We start from the raw sequence: 7,052 nt of genomic DNA on the forward strand, positions 1-7,052 counted from the left end.
CATGTTTGATGGCCGACAAGCAAATGTAAACCAGGACGGACGGATAGTAGTACAGGAAAATCGATGTAATATATGCAAGTCTTGTATCGAAGCAACAACAAATCTTGAGTTGTTATATGTAAAGTAGTCATGTTTATCAGTGGAAAATGGAAGTACATATAGTGTGAGTTGAAATATGCACCTTTGCATCCGCCGGCGATGTAAGGGTTACCCTCATAGTGCTCCAAGCATTTGCAGACATAGCCAGGCCCACGGGTTGCGGTTGCACAACGGCTGTTGACGCTGGCGCAGGCGGGAGCCGGCTGCCCGTCCGGCGGACATGACCCACTCCTGATGGCGAAGTCGAGGACGTAGGGCACGCCCCTTGGGAAAAGCTTGCGCTGCATCTCGTCACCGTACAAGTCCGGCGTAGAGAAGTTGTACCACGCACTCTCCACCACCATGGCGTAGGAGCATGGGTTGGTCTCCCACAGAGTGTTGTTATGGGGCCCATCGACGTCGAGATAGAATGTGTCGTGGGGAACCGCTTCCGGGAAGGAGGCCTGGCAGCAGCCCCGCCTAGAGCAGGAGCCATTGGTGGCCTCGTTCAGGTTGCCCCTGAGGTATGACTCGCAGGTGATGCGGGAGCTGCCACTCCCTACGATGCTGCTGCTCAAGACCATAGCTTCGGCGTCCCAGCCGACGCCGACGAGAACATTGCGCGTCATCGACAGGAGGAACGGCGACGGCCCCTGCCCCTGATGCCGAGCGTGTCTTCCAAAAATGTGGAGTGTCTAGTTCTGACAAATTCGGCAGCATTTGTGCTGCAATCGGATGCTACTGCGCCGTATACTTGCACCTCGCCCTTGGCGTCTGATATGCTAATGAGCTCGAACGGCGCCACCGCTCCCGTGATATTCAGGTCCAGCACCCGATCACCAGTGTTGTCCCACTTGTGGATGTAGGAGTAGCGGGTCACATCTCACATGCTGGGATAAACGTGGGTAAGCAAGGAAGGCTCGAGGAGGGCCGAAGGTGTCGTTGCAGGCGACCTCGAAGCCCTCAAGGAAGCAGCCGGGCTTGGTGGCGAGGCCGAACGGGAACGGGAGGCTAATGTCGCCGCACTTGTCTGGGCAACCCAGAAGTGTGATTGGCTGCCCCTGCTTTTCAGCAGCGGCTCCTAGGATCACCAACCGGGTCGCCGCCGCAAGGACGATCAGGAGAAGAGGCAACAGCAGCTGGGTATGGGATTGGTAGTGCCACGGCGTAGTGCTCATGGTGTTTTTTTGGGTACAGCGTCCAAGCACAAGCTAAGTGGCTTGTACTAGGTTGATGTCTTCAAGGCCGTGGGTGGGCGATACAAACCATCTTCTGCTATGAACATATTTATATAGCAGCGTTCACAACGTCAAGGCTTCGACATTTTTCACTTGAGCCCACCAAAACTGCTTCTAGAGATGGGGTTGACCGTGATTCCTAATAAATATAGGGGTTTTGCGCAATGAGTAGGGTTTTTCAGCATGAGACATACAATAGATGGCTTTATTAACAAAACTTAAAAAGTCCGTACGTGAAAACCAATCCGACACGGATGACACTCATGACCCACATGGTCATGGTGTTGAATTAAAAGAGCCGTTAGGGCACACACACACACACACACACACACACACACACACACACACACACACACACACACACACACACACAAACTCTTGAGTTTCTAACGGGGTGATGAATGAACCGTGCCATATTGATAGGAAATAAAGTTACTATGTGTCATCTCCCCTCGCTTAACCATATATATTGTTTAGGAGAATAACAAAAGTTCATGTTTAATGGAGACAACTGTGTCATTCGCCCACTTCTCGCTCGCCATGAGAATCCTTTAGAAGTGTCGATATCAATTAACAAATTAACAACCGAGTGGCTCAAAAATAAAACTGACTGGCTGAGCAGGCTATCTGATGAAACCAATATTATCGACTCGTTATCCCAAAATTAAAATAGTGTGGGACTGAGCCACACTAACCGGCCATTCCAAGTAGTATTAGTTATTCTTGTCCTTTGCTCAGAATATACATTTATGTTAATATTTCCTTGTAAACTTCTCTTGACAACTGGTGATGAATGGAATGAAATCTTCTTATTTTATTGACAGGAAATTGAACGGAATCTTGGATGTCTAAGAAAAGCTAGTGCCACGGGACTTAAAAAACTGACGGTGTTGGCCGTTTGCACCTGAATCTATGCAACTACTTGCAGTTGCAGAGAAACAAAACTTATACTCGTACTTCCTCCATGTCACAACATAATGCATCTTAGCAACAACTCGCATGCCAGGGAAGCAGGGGCGTAGCAACGGAATAATATAGCCGATGAACCACCATGAAATTAGATTGCATATAGCACATAGAAAGTATAATTGTTTAATACATAGAGAAAATCATATGAATAATTTTCAAACAGGTTGCTTATGCTTCATGCATTGGCTCTTGGAGCCGCTCGTACTCTTGCATGCGTTTGGCTTGATAAAATTCGGCTCTCTAATACTTGTGACAATATAAAAATAACTAAGATGCATTATATTTTGACATGAAGGAAATACATATGTTATCGTCAGTAGCTTTTCATCGTACGCTCCTCTTGATACCTTGCCCAAACCTCTGACAGAGAATACGGGTGATCAATGGAATGGAATCTGTTTTTTTTTATTGACAGGAAATGGAACGGAATGCTGGATGTCTAAAGAATAGCTAGTGCCATGGGACTTAAAAACTGACTATGTTTGCTGTTTGCACCTTAATCTATGTAACTACTTGCTGTTGTATGAAAAAAAAAACAGATTTTATACTCCTACTTCCTCTGTGTCACAACATAATGCACCTTAGCAATAACTCGCCTGACAGAAAAGCATGGTGGTAGCAAGGAATTAAGATTGCCTAGTGCATATAGAATTCTTTTTGTTTTAATAAATAAATAAAATCATATTAATAGCGATAAAACAGGTTGCTTATGCTTCACGCATTGGCTCATGGAGTCGTTGGTACTATTGCATGCATTTGCCTTGCTAAAACCCGGATCTCTAATGCGCACAATAATATAGAAAAGCCTAAGATGTTGTACAATTTTTTTCTTTTTGAAATGGTGATGCAGTATATTTTGACATGAAGGGAATACATTTGTTATCCTTGTTAGATGAGTACAATGCAAGTATAGTAGTCACTATTTATTACGTATGGTCATGTGAATACCCCAACAAAAATAATCCATATGCACAGGAATATTCAATACTTTATATCATGATATTTAGACACCAACTGGCGTCAACTAAGGGAGCCGATACCTTTGACACATTTGTTTTGTGAAAAGATACATTCGACACATGATTTGACCTGTTCATTTCAAAATAAAAATAATATCTTCAAACTGGGGTCAACTAACGGAACCGATACCTTTGACACATTTATTTTGTGAAGAGATACCCTCGACACATGATTTGACCTCTCCATTTCAAAATAAAAATAAAAATAATATGGTCCAACTGGTGTCAACTAAGGGAACCGATACCTTTGACACATTTTTTTGTGAAAAGATACCTTCGACTCATGATTTGACCTCTCGGTTTCAAAACAAAAATAAAAACGAGTTGACTTGTCTGCCGTAGGTGCTGTCGGCATGTGAAGATGGTTAGTGTTTTGTGGAATCAGCTACACTAACCGCTTATTTCCATATATTAGTTATTCTTGTCGTCTGAGAACAAACATTTAGTTTTAAATCTCATCGTAAACTCCTCTTGGCACCTGGCCCAACCCTCAAACAGAAAATACTGGTGATCAAAGAGACGGAATCTTGGAAGTCTAAAGAAATGCTATTGGCATGGGACTTAACAACTGACGGTGTTTGCTGTTGCCACCCTATTTTTACATAACTACTCCCTACGGTCCTTTTTAGTTCGCATATAAGATTTGTCTGAAGTCAAGCCTCGTAAAGTTTGGCCAATTTTATAAAGAAAAATACCAACATTCACAGTGTGAAATCAATATCAGTAGATGCGTCATGACCTAAATTTTCATATTGGATAACTGTAGCATGGTAGATGTTGATATTTTTTCATATAAATGTAGTCAAAGTTTATGAAGTTTGACTTCTGACAATTCTTATATGCAGAGTAAAAAGGACCAGAGGGAGTATTTGCCGTTGTAGAGAAAAATGAAACTTACACTCCTGCTTTCTCCGTGTCACAACATAATGCATCTTAGCAACAACTTGCATGCCAAGGAAGTTGAGGTGTAGCAAGGAGGCCGGGTAATATTGTGGTCCTTGTACCTCCGTGAAACTAGATTGTATATAGCATATAGAAAGTTTATTCTTCAATAAAAAAATGAAATCATATTGATAGCGTTAAAAAAGGTTGTTTATGCCTCATGCATTGGCTCATGGAGCCGCTGGTACTCTTGCACGCATATGGATTGCTACAATTCGGTTCTCTTAACCCTACTGTACTGCAAGGTGGTAGCTTCATATAGATGAGACAATGAACATTAAAATAATGTTACTATGTGTCTCTTGTATGTTGGTACATACCTTGGCAAGTTCAGCCTCTACACATTCTCAATAGTAATATATAGATGATGTTTTCGGAAATTCGCTTCGGCACATGAGAGCATATTCTCCTGCCATTGAAAAATATATTTCAAAATGTCCAAAAATTCTGAACACAAATTTAAGGCGTACATCTCAACATTGTATGTGTGCACGCCAAGTTTCATGAAAAACTGACATTTTATACTCCTTGTGTAAAAAACACCAAAAAATGTCCCATGAAAAGCCATTTTTAACACTAATTTTTTTCTTTTTTACACGAGGCACAAAAGTTGTTGGTTTTCCCCGAAGCGAGTTTGTGTGCATGTAGAATGTCGACATGTACACGGAAATCATTTTGTCAGAATTTTGTGACATTTTAAAATCTGTTTAAAACACATTTTAAAAACCAGGAGCATACGCTCCCATATGTCAAAACGCCACTCTCTGATGTTTTGGACAATATTGAAAGTTCATGGTTAATTTGCTTTTTGAAAATAGTAATCTGAGGTACTAGATGGAGAGAGGTGTGACATGCATTCGCCCAGTTCTGGCTCACCTTAAGAATCCTTTAGAAGGAGTTGAGATACATTAACAATTACAACCGAGTGCCTAGAAGAAAAACCGAGTGCCTGCACAAGGCTATCTGATGGGAACAATAAAAGCAACTCTAGCAGACCCCGCATCCCGCCCCAACCCGAAAAATAACCGCCAAAATGCGGTCGGGGCGAAAAAACCTGCCCGATCAGACTCCGCATCCCGCCCCGGCCCGCAAAAAAATTTGGGGGGCGTGGCAAAATCTCGGCACCAACCTGCGTATTCGCGGGTTTTCCCTCGCCGTTGCGGTGCCCTACATATAAGTGGAAGCGGTTGATAGGGGGACATTTCAGCCCGCGCTTTCCCCCACCAACCACCTCCCCTCTCCCCCCTCGCGTCGCCGCCACCCCGCCGCCCAAGATTCCAGCGAAAGCAGCCGGCAGGAGCTCGCCGAAAGGCTGCCACACGCACGAGGCCTCCCTTCTCCCCCCCCTGCGCCGGCGGGCCGCCGGATTTGCGGATCTGCGGACCTTCATCGCGGGGCCGCCGGATTTGCGGATCTGCGGATCTTCATCGCGGGGCCGCCGGATTTGGCTTTGCCGGCCGCCGGTGGCTGCGCCAAGCGATGGAGTGGTCGGGGGGCATCTCCCACAGCCACGGCAAGGGTGCATCACCGCATGCAAGGACAGTTTCGTCCTCCCGGCGCCGCCAACGATTTGCGGGCAAAGATTTGGTGATGTCTTATGTATCCAATGTTGTTAAAAAAGCAAAGAAATGCATTATGTTGGATGAAATTAAGGTGCAAATTTAGGTATTTCGGGCCGGGGGGAGCTGCGCCAGATCAGACCCCGCAAAGCCGACCCGTAAAAAAGCGTATTCCGCGAATATGCTTTTTTACGGGTCCGTTATGCGGGGTCTGCATCCGCGGCCATGCGCGCCGGCCCGCAAAGGCGTTTTTCCGCGAACTGCAAACACGTTTTTCGGGCCGGACGGATGTGGGGTCTACTAGAGTTGCTCTAATATCGACCCGTTTTCCCAAAGTTTAAATAGTGTGGAGTCAGCCACACTAACCGGCTATTCCAAAATACTCCTACATTTAATTGTTTGCTCAGAATAAACACTTTATTTTATGTATCGTCGTAAACTCCTCTTGACACCTGGCCCAACGCTCAAACAGAGAATACTTGTGATGTTTAATGGAACATTTTATTTTCAGGAAATGGAACGGAATCTTGGATGTCTAAAGAAAAACTAGTGCCATGGGTAAGAATTGATGGGTTTTGTCGTTTGCACCTTGATCTACGTAACTACTTCCCGTTGTACAGAAAAACATAACTTATATTTTTTATGAAAATAATTCAAACCTATTATCAAAGTTCACCGAAAGTACAAAGCATCTCAAACATAATAAAAATTATATCGATATTTCGAGACCACCGAACGACCACTACCACCGTCAGAACGAGCCGCCGACGCGCCGCTGTCGCCGCTCCCCTACCGGAGCTGGCTTGACCTTGTCGGTGACAGTCGGAAAGTCTTCATGCACGTGCCCCTAAGGACCAGCGCGCTGAGATCGCAGTCATCATCATTGAACCCCTGAATAGATCTGAAACACCTGACATCAAATCTCGCCACATGACAAAAAGCTCTAGCCTCGCCATCCAAAGGAGACGGCAGGAAACTACCCCGAAGCTCCGTCTACTACGTCCAGATAAACGAACTCGAGGAGGATCGAAGTATGGAAGACAAACTCGAAGAAGAAGCGCCGCCATCCGTCCGTACGACGCACCTACGTGGTCTAAAAACCCTAACATAAACTACTAACCGGAGTGCGGGCACCGGGATTCCTCTCCCCGCCACCGGTCGCCGGAGCGGCAGAGACGGAGTGAAGGCGAATCCACAGGCTTGCGGGCGAAGACTGGAGGAGAGAGTTTACCCTAGCCGCCAAAGGA

The 7,052-nt window shown here is 45.2% G+C and overlaps 1 pseudogene; it reads right to left on the reverse strand.

Moving 5' to 3' along the window:
* LOC119284137 overlaps nt 1–1,256 on the reverse strand; it is a 3,669-nt pseudogene extending 2,413 nt beyond the window's left edge.
* Nucleotides 1,257–7,052: the final 5,796 nt, after the last annotated feature.

This window comes from Triticum dicoccoides, chromosome 4A, assembly GCF_002162155.2.
Source record: "Triticum dicoccoides isolate Atlit2015 ecotype Zavitan chromosome 4A, WEW_v2.0, whole genome shotgun sequence".
Taxonomy (NCBI): Eukaryota; Viridiplantae; Streptophyta; class Magnoliopsida; order Poales; family Poaceae; genus Triticum; species Triticum dicoccoides.